Source organism: Rousettus aegyptiacus, unplaced genomic scaffold (assembly GCF_014176215.1).
Source record: "Rousettus aegyptiacus isolate mRouAeg1 unplaced genomic scaffold, mRouAeg1.p scaffold_m13_p_1, whole genome shotgun sequence".
NCBI lineage: Eukaryota > Metazoa > Chordata > Mammalia > Chiroptera > Pteropodidae > Rousettus > Rousettus aegyptiacus.
The window spans coordinates 8,425,246-8,439,335 of record NW_023416284.1 but is presented as its reverse complement, the minus strand read 5'-3'; the positions used below and the strand labels follow the sequence as shown (position 1 = coordinate 8,439,335).

The 14,090-nt window shown below is 52.2% G+C and overlaps 1 protein-coding gene, 1 non-coding gene and 1 pseudogene across 3 annotated transcripts in view; 2 read left to right on the top strand and 1 right to left on the bottom strand.

Annotated features, from left to right (window-relative positions):
- KAZN (kazrin, periplakin interacting protein) overlaps positions 1–14,090 on the bottom strand; it is a 911,581-nt gene that overhangs the window by 260,911 nt on the left and 636,580 nt on the right. The window lies entirely within an intron of this gene.
- On the top strand, positions 10,897–10,969 carry TRNAV-UAC. The gene has a single exon. It is a non-coding gene; the product is annotated as a tRNA-Val (tRNA).
- LOC118606673 lies at positions 10,979–11,094 on the top strand (annotated as a pseudogene).

Genomic DNA, 14,090 nt, shown 5'->3' with positions numbered 1-14,090 from the left:
GCTCTTCGTTTTTCTTCATTACTCCCAACCAGCTTCACTGGTCTCTGCTCACTGGCAGGAGCTTTGGAGTTGGCATTTCATGCTGCTCCAGGGTTACCGACAGGTCAATAAGAAACAGAGATTACCCTTGAGGATCTCACAGGGGCACACCCAAAGTGTGCCCCTCACTCCAACTGGGTCACTCCCTCCGCCAAAAAACAAAATTAGGAAGGCTGAGGAGACCATGGAGAGTAGAGACTATTTGAAATTCTCTCTTTGTTTGACTCTCACATTTTGCATTTTATCGCCGAGATCCGCTCTCAGACAGCTCTTTCATATACTGACAGCACTGATTCAAGTGCAAGTTCTTAGTATCGAAATTCTCTAAATGCCTCTGTTCCCACACACATAACATAGGGCAATTTTACCTTGCTTTGCAACCGTGCGGAATTGTCATGAAAATTATACTGCTCTCGCACATGAGGCACTGGCTCACGAGAACTGCTGAGCAAACGCTGGTCTTATTCAGATCGTCACAAATTCATTAGTAAATAAGTACGTCTCAAAATAGAAGTATATGGTGCAACCTCACACCCAGCTCTTTCCTCCATCGTTACTCTTTTTTCTGATTAGAATAGGAATCTATGGTCCTTACAAAGTGCTCGGCGAAATTCTCACTATAGTGAGAGTGGATCTTAAACTTTCTAATTATTTTTGCCCTCTGATCATTAAGAAATATTTAAATGTCAATAGTGACATACGGGTGCATTAGGACCAAACCAAGACCAAGGCACATAGCTGATCCCTCTCTGCTTGAACCTGGCCCTTAGGTTGAATAAAAGGCTTGGAAAGGAAAACTGAACTTTGTAGGCGCCTTGGCAATGTTCTCTGGAATGAAAGTGACATTTATTTCCCCCTGGGCTATCGCTCCAGCACCGCGTTCCAACATCCTGGCAGTTCAATTACCATCCCAGAGTCCTGGCCCAGGAGGGCCGGCTTTCCGACGAGCTCTGCCCACCGCTCCAGGCCACAAGGACCCAACTAGCACAGGCCTGGGGATAGCGCTCCTCCCGTCCAGAACTGGTCCATCCCCGAAAGCAGGTGTCTGGCTGCTCTGAGTTGCTCTGCCAAGCTGGCTTTCCCAGGAAGGACTTGCCCTTTGAACCCTGTATGTTAGGTGGCCCTGCACTGAGTCAAAATCCTAGGTGAAGCCGGAGCTCTTGCAACAGGGAACGCACCCAGTCCCCAGGCTTGGCCCATTGGCTCAATTAAATCTCTGGGGAGTAAATGTTTGGCGCTTTCTTGTTCCGTGGGAAACAAGAAAAAGTTAACTCTTTTCGGCTTCTCTGGGTTTCGGTCTTACAGATAGGCCTGTCGGTCATATCGGTTCCTTGGCTGTGGGTTTGTGGAAGAGCCCCTCCCACTCAGAGTCCTCAGTTCAGGTGGCAAACAGAACAGACTCAAAGAAGTCGGTGGGAATTTTTCCAAGTGCAGAGAGATAAGAAGACGGCGATCGCCCACGTGCCGCTCCCCTGAGCATCCCACGCCAGCCAGCCGTGCTTACACCCTGTTTGACCGTTAACTGGCCTCGATCGCCAGGGTCCTCAAAATGGAAAGGGAAAGAAAGCGCAGAAGGCGCACCCACCCCCCGCGGCCCAGGCTCCGGGACGCCGCTCCCGTAGGATTTGGCGCCGAGGCAGATCCTCGGGGGACTCCCGTCCCTTCCCCTGGCCAGCTGGTGGAGTCCCTCCGGCCCATACCCTCCTCCGGACCGTGTGTGTTTCCCCATTACGGCAGCGGCAGGTAGAATAATAACTAAAGTTTACTGAGTGCTTCCTATGCAAGCGCAAGGTTGGACGAGCACTGACAGCTTTCACCTCGTCTAACCCTCAGTGATTCTATGAGGAACCGTAGGGGTCCCTCTTCACTTTACAGAAGAGGAGACCGAGGTTCAGAGTGGCTGACAGCAACGGCACGTCACCCACTGCGCTACAGGGCCTCCCACTGGAGGGTATGTTCACTTGTGGATGCCTCTGGAAGGTGACCTCCAGGAGGGAGAGGACTGGCCCTCAGCCTCTCTGTCTCCCCAGACAACTAACTGCCTGGTACATACTGTGTACCCAGTCAATGTGCTGCTATGGACCAGGGAAGGATGCGCCTTCTTAGAGCTACCTCCTCCAGCTGTCCGAGGCCTCTCCCTGCGACCTCGGGGCACTAGACAACACGCTTTTATTAGAGAGTCCATAATATGCTAGGATGGCATCTCTCTCTTCTTTTTCTTGGTTCATACTCCCCTGAGTCCGTGAGCTTCTCAAGGCCCTTCCCTTGTCTTTTCATCTTCCATCCCGAGTGCCTGGTACTCGGGTAGAGAGGGGACAGCTAAGCATCTCGTCTCACAGGGGGTGGCCTCCTGGAGGCTCTCTGGGAAGTTTTGTGAGACCTCAGATGGTTTAAGGAGGAGGAACCCCATCAGAGAGCCCCAATCAGTAGTTGCCATGGATACTGGTAGGGCCCCATGTTGCGCACCCCCCAGGAACCTCATTCCCATTACATTTGTCCTGACAATGATGCCCCCTAGAATTAGGCAGTGGAATGGCCCTGCCGGAGAATGTGGGGAGTCCACTCTGCTCTCCTCTGTGGGCTCCGGGCCAGCCCCTTGAAATCCAGCCATCTTTCTGTCAATGCCGGATGCCTCCAGGGACCAGGGCTGGGAGAGCTTACACAGCCAGGACAGGGTCTAGAGAACAACCGTTCTTGGCGCAGGTCTGCAGAAGTGGGAGGTGGCAGAGACAGCACCTCGGCCCAAGAAGACCCTTATTCGTGCAGGTGTTTGGCAAGTCAAAACCGCCTCAGGAGCCTCTGAAGACCCCAGAGGAGAATGGGCAAGGATGGACATGTCTTTAAAGACAGAGGATTCCTTCATTAATTCATTTACTCAACAAAGATGTGCAGACTGGCTACTGTTTCATGTACTGGGGATACGGTTAGGAGCCAGCCCAGCGGGTCTTGAGCACCCAGGGGCTTGCAGCCTGGAGGACTGGGTCAGAACACGTGAATGTAAAGACGGCCTCAAGGTCAGAATGGCGCTCTTTTAAAACAACTTGTATCTGCTTTAATTGGCTCTCTACTTTCATCCATGCATGCAACATACTTACTGAGTGCTCCCTCTGTGACTCGAGCAGGCAGGGTTCTGTTTACGGGCCAGAGCCAGTAAAATTATCTTTCTTAGGGCAGGAAAGGGACCTTGGTCTATAATCCTGAATACCAGAAGGGATCGGCGGCTCTTCCTTTGGGAAGCCTTTGACCATCAATTCTGGGGCGGGTGGTGATGCATCTGGGAAGGTGAAGGCTCACCCCAGACGGCCCTGCTTCGAGGAGGGAGACTATCTACGGAAACACAAGGTCTCTGCGTCAGAGCAGTCCATTCGTTACTCACGGGGCATTTAGCAGCACTGGTTCTCCTTGCTCCAATCTTTCAGGTGGGGACAAAGTGTGGGCCAAGTGTCCCCTGCGTGCGCAATGGACACTTGATGAAACTCGGGGTTCATACGGGGTGGCCTGGATATCTGCCCCATCTCTTCTCTGGAGAGAGATTGAGAGAGAAGCCTTCGGGATCTAATGTAAACCCACTGTCTCTGGGGGGAGAAGGGGAAGGTCCTTGGTCTTTACTGCCCTGAGAAAGAAAAAACATGTCTCCAGGAAAAAGAAATCTGTAAATCCCTGCAGACCAATACACGATCTCGGGCTTCCAAGGCCATAGTGGCCATTTAACCATCTTTTGATTCAGCTGGCCAGGAGAAAAGCCTGAACCACACAGAAGGATGAGAATATTCACGGCCCAACGTAATCACTGCCGCCATGCTTCCTCAATGCCAAGGGCTGTTCGAAGCGACACCCATTCATGCGAATACAGCAACTCTTTTTAGCTTCACGTCGGCCCCACGAAGCAGGCATAACTGTGGACCCCATTGTACAGAGGAGGCCCAGAAGGTTTTATAAACCTCGTCCACACATTATGAGGGGCTTGGGCTTCAAACCCAGGTCATCTGACTCTAGAGTCCTTGATTGTCACCAGCGCACGGGCCCCCTTTGCCGCTGAGGGTTGGTTTGGGGGATGAGGACCCCGGCGACGGCTCGCACCGAGAGTGAGCTGCAGCGCGGAGCGCGCCCGCTGACGAGAAGGCTCCGGTTCCGGACCCGCAGGGAAACACCACTGCTTTTCCAGCCCCGTGCAAAACAAGGAAGAGCAGCTATCTCTGCGGCTTTTTATATATTTTTTAAAGAAAATTATGCCATACGACAAGCCTCCACCTTTCCTAACGCCATCCTATGGCACCGTCTGTGACACATGGGTCACGAGCAGAACGGGCAGCTCTCGACCTTCTCACCCAAAGCACCCTCTTGTCATTCTCTCTGTTGGACTCTTAATCCCGAAGGCGTCTGTTGACTAAACAGTGTTGGCTAAATGATAATATGTTTTCCCAGTTTCAACTGGTCAAGACACGTCTGTCTACCAGCAACACTGTGGGGTAAGGGGGATGGGAAAGAGCTTCGCAGTTTGAAGGGCTGCTGGCCTCATCATTTCCCCTCACCTGTGTTACCTGTCATACCCTCTTCCTCAGTTTCCTCATCTGTGGGATGGAGTTAACCAACAGTACCTGCCTCGCAGGGCTCTCGAGAGAGTTCAACGGGCTACTCTCTGTATAGTTCTCAGCAGTTCCAGGATGTGGGCATACCAGCCAAGGGTTGGTCTTAACTACCACCCCCGTGATCGGCACCCCACCACCCCCCTCCCTCCAACAAAAGGGCCTCCGTGAGCCTCTTCCTCCTCTGCCCTTGGAGATGAACTAGTAAAATCTGTGTAAGATGAAGGGGACTACTCGTCTGGTTGTGAACCAGCCACAAAACGGTCGATAAATGCGTGGCTTGAGGTTTTGGGGCACCTCTCGAACTCCACCCAAGGTGGCCTGGGTGTAATCTCCAGAAGACAGAATTGGAACGGTGTGTGATTTTGTAAAGACAAACGTTGCACTTGCTCTACACGCACCTGGAGAAGGTCTGGGTGCTTGAAAGAAGGGTGGTGGGCATGGACAACAGCGGGAGGGGAGGCGGGGGGCAGACCCGCGACATGTCCCCGGGAGCCAGCACGGCGTCTGGGGTCTGGACCCTCCCTGGACTGCCGGACGCTTCTGGATGTCCACTCAGGGACTCCAGCTGTGGGATGCGGGGGTCTTCTAACAGGTGACCTTGGCTGAGACTTTCTCAGAGCTGTGCCGAGGCTCTTCCTACCCAACTCCCTTCCTTCCTCCCTCTCCTTTCACAGATTTTGGGGAACCTATGTCAGACCCCCATCCAGGTCTGCAGGCTCTCCTAGCCTCCTCCTGCTTCTTCCCCCATCATGCTTCACAGGCAGCTCCCCCAGTCACTGCCCTGAACATCTGATTCCACCTAAATGCTTCTCAATGGCCCACACGACATAGCCTGAGTGGGAGCCTACACCGAAGGGCCCAGTCCACTCTGGGCCTGGGAGACAAGGGCCACATCCCAGCCTAAGGGGCTCCACCTCACAGCCTGAGCCTGCCCCAGGGGCCCTCTGCAGGCCCAGGGGGGTATCCCTAGCAACAGGTCTTTCCTCTCCGAAGGCTCTCGAGGCCCATGAGTGTTTCTTCCATTTCATCCACATCCAAGATGCAACTGGCGGTGACTTTTCCCCCCAGGGGATACTAGACATAGTCTGGAGCTGTTTTTGACCATCATGCTGTGGAGGCAATGGGGGAGGGTGCTACTGGCACCTCGCAGGTCCAGAGAAGGGACGCTGCTAAATGTCCCATAGGGCTCAGGACGGCCCCCACAACAAAGAATGAGCCGATCCAAAATGTCAAGGATGCTGAGGCTAAGAAACCCCGGTGTAGGTAGCATGGAGGGCAGGGGCGCCGGGCGTGGAGCCTGGAGAAGGAGGCCAAACTCGGGCTTGAATAACAAATGAATCAATTTAGAGGCCGGTAGATATGAGTACCAAACCCAGTTCCGCTGCCTGCTCTACCCCCGGGCAGTATGCGACTCTTCTGAGTTTCATTTTCCTCATCTATTAAATAATACCTAGTACAAGGACTGTCGTCAGGATCAAAGACGACAGTGCTGAGAAAGCGTCTGGGGTTTCCCTACACAGAACAGGCGCAGGGCTCCTTCCCTTCCTGCCTCTGCCCAGGTCCTCAACCAGCCTGCCACTGTCCTCGGCAAGTTAGTGACAATGTTCTTAACAGTCAACTGTTCTTCTGCCTGTCCGGCACGCACTCCATCCTTCCCTCGAATTCCTTATTTATTCATCCATTCGTTCGATACATTTACAGAGTATCTCTCATGAGTGAGCTCTGGCCATTTGGGACACACCGGCCAGTAAAACAGGCCACAGGCTCTGCCTGCACGGACCTTACACTCTCTCTGGGGGAGCAGATGACAAAGAATATGATTGATAATAAGTAAGTCACATATTATGTTAGAAGGCTGGGGAAAGGCAGAATAGGGAAGGGGTACCGGCGTGTGTGTGTGTGTGTGCGCGCGCGCGCGCGTGCGTGTTACAGTTTTAAATAGGATGAGGAGAGGCCTGACTGAGACAGCCTTTGAGCCAACACCTGAAGGAGGAAGGATTTAGCTTCAGGGCATCTGGGGAGAGAGTTTTGCAGCCTCGATGGTGGCCTCAGACAGGCCGCCACCTGCAGTGTGGATTCCTACATGGAAATTGTCCCTTGGTCCTTCTTGAGATGTGCTCCACTGCAGCGGGACAAGCAAGTATCTTAATTTTAAATGGCATCAATATCCACTCCCCTCCCTTTTAGGCACAGGGTCATAACTGGAGCTGATAAACCACCGGCCGATCAGCTCACACCATTTTAAAGGACTGGCCAGCTGTCCGTTCGGACTTGTTCATTTGGCCAATTCCTGCCTCGAGTAATTACAGACAATTAAAGCATAGCCCAGAGCTCATTGCAATGGAAACCTCTGCATTTAACTCCAAGGGGAGCTTTGATTTAACACGTTGGCCCTGTTCCCTCATATGGTTTGACAGGGTACAAATGCTGACCAGGGACTAACTTTGACTCAAGGGCACGGGCCGGTCAAGAATCTGGGTGAGTGGGATCCTGCAGGACAGAGGTCCTCAACTCCTTGAGTCATGGACCAGCACGGGTCCATGGCCTGTTAGGAACCAGGCTGCACAGCAGGAGGTGAGTGGTGGCGAGTGAGCAAAGCTTCATCTGTAGCCGCTCCCCAGCACCAGGATCACCACCTCAGCTCCACCTCGGACCCTCGGGCATTAGATTCTCATAGGAGCGCCAGTCCCTGGTGCCACAAAGGTTGGAGACCGCTGCTCCAATGCATACCTGGGTCACTGGCACGAGTGCGGCCCTCACCCTGATGGCATTTCTTGCACATTGGTTTACTGTCGTGAGTGCAGTAGCGGCAGCAGTAAATAGCTAACTTCGCAGAGCTACTGGGAGGCCTTCTAAGACCAAGACCCAACATCACATGGGGGTAGGGGAGAAAGTCCGTCGGAAACGCACATACCGCCAAGTTCTGAAAAGCTGTTTCACGAAGCATCACCTGATTAGTGATTAAAAGTTTATAAAAGACGAGTTACAAATAATTAAATAGGGCACCTACTATCTTAACCTTCTCAGTAACCCCAAGATTCATTCTCATCCTCATCAGCGCTGAACAAAACCCAAGTTCCCAGCGCAGGGGCTGGGGCCTGTCTCTGTCTGGCTCACGGAGACCTTGCCCAGCTGTCCCTGGCGGGTGAGAACCCCTGTCTGAATGTGTTTCCTCCACTCTCGTCCTGCGGCCACCATGGAAGGCGGGTCCCATCGCCTCCCCCCGGGAGCTCTAGGATTACTCTACTTGGGTCCCACGTCACAAGTGCTTTCCCCTCAAGCCATCCTCCCCATGGCCGCCATGGCACATCAGCCAGGTGTCTCCGCAGTGGACAACTCTTCCACGCTGGCCAGGAGAACACTTCTGTTCCTTGGCATGACGTTCAAGGCCCTCCGCCACCTAATTCTGGCCACATCTGGGACCATGTCTCGAAGCCCCCTTGGTCCCCTCCCGCTTCTCACTATTCGGGAACCAGTGCTCTCTCTCATGTACTAGGATCGGCCACCACTTCAGGGATCGCTGTCGTCATGGGGAAGCACAGCTTGCTTCTCCGAGGGGCGTCATGGGTTTTGCCATTTAACCCATCGGCTGCCTTAGCACCAAAGAACCCTGGAAAGAAGAGGCTGGATTTGCGACAGAATAAAGTCATCCAGGGGATGTATGAGAGGGCGCGTTCAGGGGCATCGTAGTGTCTGCTTCCTTTCTGAAGCTGAGGAAAAAAAAAAAAAAAAAAACCTCTGCCATCCAGGTGTTAAGTAACTTCTAAATCCCTCTTTAATTGACAGAGAAATCTAATGCCACATTCAGAGAATGCCTTTCTCTTGGTGTTTTTAGCCCTGAAAACGGAGATGTGCAGTCCTAGGCTTGGCAGTGAGAAGAGAAAAGCCAGGATTTTCTCAGGCAAATCCTCCAATGAGATGTTCCATTTAATGAGATAACTGACAGGGAAAGAGGGAGAGAGAAGATTATTTGGGGTTTTGCAGGTTTGCCTTCCAGCCAAGATAATCACCCGAAATTCGGGTGTTCTCAGAAATGCTTCTTCGAGTGGATGAAGAGGGGCGCACGCCCCCGAGACTGCTCAACCGACAAATATTTATTGAGCACCTACTAGGTGCCAGGCCCTGTGTGATGGGCTGGAGATGCTGCAGGAAACAATCAAATATGGTTAAAGCCAGCCTTCTGGAGGGATAGACGGACCCCAAACAGGTGACTGGGGCTATAAATCAATCACCGAGATGCCACAGAACATCATCACTTGGCTGTCTTGTAGACAAGGGGTCTGCAAACCACAGCCTATAGGCCAAAGCGGGCCGACTTCCTGTTTTTATGAATAAAGTTTTATTGGAAGCAGCTACATCTATTCGTTGGCATATTGTCTGGAGCTACACAGCAGAGTTGGGGAGTTGCAACAGAGATGATGTGGCCCACAAAGACTACAATATTTACTGTCTGGCCTTTTATGGAACAAGTTTGCCAACCCCCATTGTAGGTCATGGTAGGAAGTTTGCATTTCAAGCAGGAGCTAGAGGGTTTTACCCATTTGACTGTTAGTTTTGAAAGCCCATTCTGGCTGCTGCACGGAGGAAGGTTGGGATGGGGCAGAAGAGGCCAGGACGAGTGGTGAGGTGGCCTTTGTTTTTCCATCCCACTCACATCACAGGCCAACCACGCGCAGGCTGGGCCAGCGTGTGCCAAGTTCGTGCTACGTGACAGTCATTGTGCAAAGTGCCTCTGGAGACCTTGATCCTTCGCGACAACATTAAAGGAGATTGTGCCTTTCCGACACCTAATGCCATGCCTGGCACACTAAAGGGCTGAGTCGAATAGCTGGTAAAAAAAAAAAAATTGGCAAGAAGCATCCACCTGCTCGCTGAGGCTGGGATTCTTAGAAGCAGACCCTAAGACAAGGACTGCAGCACCAGTAATGTATGAAAGAAATCTCCCAGTGCGGGTGGGGAGGGAAAGTCCGAGGGACCTCAGGCTGGTGCGGTGGGCTCTGGAGAGTAAGTTATGCCTCAGAGTGCGTCCTGAGGGGAGCAAGGGAGCTGGGTTTCCCTACCCCGCCATCGGTCAGTCACTGGCTGAGGGCTCCCCGGACACACCCACTCCCAGGTACTTCCGAGTCCGTAAGCAAAGTGGCTCCAGAGGTCAAGGGCAATTTCTGGAAGCAGTGTCTCAGGTGCAGGGGGCAGGAAGCAAAAGCACACCAAAAGGGGTGGGGGTGGTGCCCTAGAAAAGCTTCAAGGGATGTACGGGGACCTGGGAGGAGTGTGGTCTGCTACCCACACCCACTGTCCAGATGAGGAGACCGAGGCTCGTGGACTGAGGCTCTCTGACCTGCTCTGCAATGGCAATCAGGATTCCGGTCTCTGTCTGACTCCAAATCCCAAACTCTTGCTCTCTTTCCTAGCAAACCCCGCCCTCCTTCTTCCGTGGCCATGAAAAATTAAAGCCCTCTGATGCTTCCTACTGCGTGAAAAGATCCTGTGGGTACGCTGGCCATACTCTCCGGCAGATTGTCTTTTAATGCCCATAATTGCTTAATCAAAAACAAATGATGGTCGTAAAAACTGGGAACGTTCACTGTCCTCTGATTAGTCAGGGAAGGTTATCAAAATACCAAAGTTGGGATAAATATAACTTCTTTTATGGAGTCTCTCTAATGGCAGACTGTAAAACAGTCCCCTCAATGAGGGGGTGGAAATCAAGAATTTCCTCTTCCAGTGGTAATAAATCAAACAACACTCCGTGGACAGTGGAAATAGCTTCCTCTCACCCTGCACGCAGTCATGGCTCCGCCGAAGCCACGGCCCGATGCTCTCACACTGACGAGCTCCAGCCTGGCCGCATCAATTATCAAAATAGGAAATGTCAGGCCTGGGCAGGTGACGCTGTGATGCGAACTCTCGCGACCACCGCTGCTGCCCTACATGCGGCCCCTCCCCCGGGCCTTCTATTTAAAGTCTAATAAGATTCAGCCAGGCCGAACCCAACATAATCTCCAACAGAATCCTCCTCCCTTCTTAAAATTCCCTTCAGCCGGTCAGAGCATCCTAGTCTAGCCCGGGCTCGCTCTCGGTCCAGGTGAACTAACCAGATGAAAGCCTGTGGATCTCTCTGTCTGTCTGTCTGTCTGTCTCTCTCTCCGTCTGTCTGTCTCTCTTATGCTCACTTTCACTCTTTCTCTTTCATTCATTTCTGGATTCAAATAACCCTACATGAGACAAGTTGCTTTCCAGAAAAATAAGAGTAACCAGTGCAGGACGTGGTTCCATAGTGTAGTGGTTAGCACGTCTGCTTTACATGCAGAAGGTCCTGGGTTCGCGCCCCAGTGGAGCCACGGTCCATGGTCTATGGCCATGCCACCCTGAACAAGCCCAATGTCTGATCTTGGAAGCTAAGCAGGGTCGGGCCTGGTTAGTACTTGGATGGGAGACCACCTAGGAAGACCAGGTGCTGTAGGCATAAATAAAAAAAAAATATTAAAAAAATGTAACCAGTGCAAAGCCACACCTTTTCACCATCTGAAAGGCAAAGCGGATGCTCAAAGTTCCCGTCTCTCCAGAGGTTCTAATTCCCGCTACTGCTTCCGACGCCACCCCAGGAACAGAGGCAGGAGAGCTGCCAGAGGAGAGACATAGATAGCAAAGCGGCCTCAACACCCTAAGCGCATTTCCAGCTTCCGCCTGTGTCACATCAGCTAACAGCCCCATTGGCTAGAACAAGTCACATGGGTGAGTGCGAAGTCAAGGGGAAGTCCCCTCCGCCCCCTCCGCCATGGCGACAGTGAGGATGGGAAACACCGCTTTAGCTGGAGGAGACTGGGGACCAGTGACCCAGCCTACCACGCCTTCCAGTCAACGCAACGGGGAGGCTGTTGTCCACGGTTTTCCTCCTTCCCGCCCTCCCTCCCTCTGCCTCCCCCCTTTCTTCCTTTTTAAGTAGAAGGCAAATCACGGAGACAAGAGATTACGGAAGCAATTGGGCTAGACAAGCTAAAACATGAATTCTTAATTCATACTCAGGATGAAGAGGGTGCTCTCCAGAGACACCATCAGAAGAGACCCCTGAGCCCACAGGAGAAATTCTGATTCTTCCAATACGACACCAGAGAGACATGGAACTGTTAGGACATTTCGTCTTAGTCAAATAGGTTCCCCCAAAAGCAATGGTTTGCTTCCTAGACTCCCCTCCACGTCTCAAACTACTAGCAGCATCTGATACCTGTATAACTCTTCACTGTGCACTTTTCATACATCTTATCTGTTTTTCCCATAAAACTCCCCAAGGTGGCCGCTACTGTCGCCGTTTTACCGACAAAGAAACTGAGGCTCAGAGAGGTTGGCAAATTTGGAAGCAGAAGAACAAGGCTAGGTGACCCTTACGGTGTAAGTCATTCAGAGCAATGTCCTTGTCCTTGAAGTCCTTCCTCTGCAAACTCGCGAGCTTCCGCACAGGAATTCTAAAGTGAGTTTCACAGCCCTTTGCCAATCCAGTGAGTGAGACAATTTCTCCCTCTTGCAACAGAATAAACTGAAACTTGCAGGCACAGATTAAAAGGTAAAAGGACACTTAACCAAAAATGTCTGCAAAATGACAAGCCTATCCCTTACCCCTCTGCTGGCAGAATTACAAAAGGCTTTGTTCTTTCTGTGTGTGTGTTTTTTTTCTTTTCATTATTGAAATGTGGCCAAGCTGGTTATGATAAAGAGATTAATTGTTCTTCTTTCAGCAAACTCCTTAGTAAGAAGATATTCAGAACCCACGCCTGCCCTGCACTGCATTCCTGGTGCACGGGATCCGGGGAGGCAAACTGGGGCTGAGGCAGTTTCATTTCAGAGTCTGGGGGTGTCCCTGGCTGCCTCGTGAAAGGACCTGCGCCCTAGGACACATAGGCTCTGTTCCCCCGTCAGCTCACAGTTGACTTTTACTGTATTTTAATGGGAAATAATGGATATGGGGAGGGGTCCTGGTCTGATATCGGAGGGTCATTCCAAAACCTCACCCCCAAAGATACTGCATGAATAATCAATCACACTGACCAGAACCCCGGCAGTCTGGCCAAAGGCGAGTCTACAGGAGAACAGAGCTGGCCTTCCGTAACTCTGTGTGTCCTTGCTTCCCCCAGAGTGAGGACTAACCCAGGGCTGGCCTAAGATGCCCAAGGGCGAAAAAGTCTCCCACGGGCTCCTCTGAGAGCAGGACGTCCTTTCACGGGCTCCAGAGCCAGGAAGACCCGCGTCTGAAACCTGCCTCTGACCCAGGGAAGCCCATTTTCATTGCTGAGCTCCATTTTCACGGCGCACTTTTATGAGGGCTCGTTATGGGCCTGTGTGAGGACAAGCAGCGGAGTCTCTCAGTCCAGGCTGCTCCAGCAGAGTCCCACAGACGGGCGGCGGGGACAGCAGATGGGGACTCCTCGCGGTTTCGGAGCTGGAAGTCTGAGATCGAGCGCCAGCATGGCCAGGGGCCGGTGAGGGCTCTTCCTAGTTCCTCGCGTGGTGGGGGGTGGGGAGAGAACACGTGCCCTCAGGGCTCTTCATCCTCATGCAGGGGCACCCATTCCTCCATGGGGGTCCCACCCCGTGACCTCACCCAAACCCAGCGACCTCCTACAGGCTCCACCTCCAAACACCATCACCTTGAGATTACGGCCTTCCACATATGAACTTGGGGGCGGGGGGTGATGCAAACATCTGGTCCATGGCACGAGATACCAGCAGAAAGCAGGAGGCACAGATCCAGGGAGAGATCGTGGACATGGCCCCCAAGTTCAGGCGGAGTCCTTGGTATAATTTGAGAGAGAGGCCAGCTGTGCAGCCAGCTTCCTCTCCAGCCAGTGGGGTGTCTGGACGCCTTTGAGGCCTGTGCTCCAGCCAAGAGGCAGCTTTGTGCGCCTGCTAATTCTCCAGGTTCCTTCTAAGTGGGCAAAGTCCCCAGAACATTCACCCCACTTGGCCAGTGTTTTCCACCCTGCTCTTAATTGGAAGCTAAATGCGACTCAAGTGATCATTAAAACACCATTCTAAGGGGGACCCCGTGGAGCGTGGGCACGGAGGGCATCCTGGCCAGGAAGGGGCTGCCCTCCACGGAAGGCCCCTGCAAAGTGGCAAATGAGCGGCAAGCCTCAGCAATTATGCAAATGCGAGTCTGCATCTCATTTCCTCCTCTGCAACTTGTGGGAATCTGCTCTGAGACCTCCCTCCCTCCCTCTTAATGAATGCTAGTTCCTTTGGGGGATCTATCTTCCCAGCAGTGCTTTTTTCTCCCTTCCTTCCTTTAAAAGAAGTACAAATAATGCACAAGTTCACTTTGTAATTATATATATATGTAATATATTTTATGTGATATATATATATATATTTTTTTTTTTTACAGAAAGCTTTCAAAATTTTCTATCACCTGTGAGTGAGGATTATATCCGATATCCAAACCCTCCAAGTGGAGGGGTGGGAAGGTGT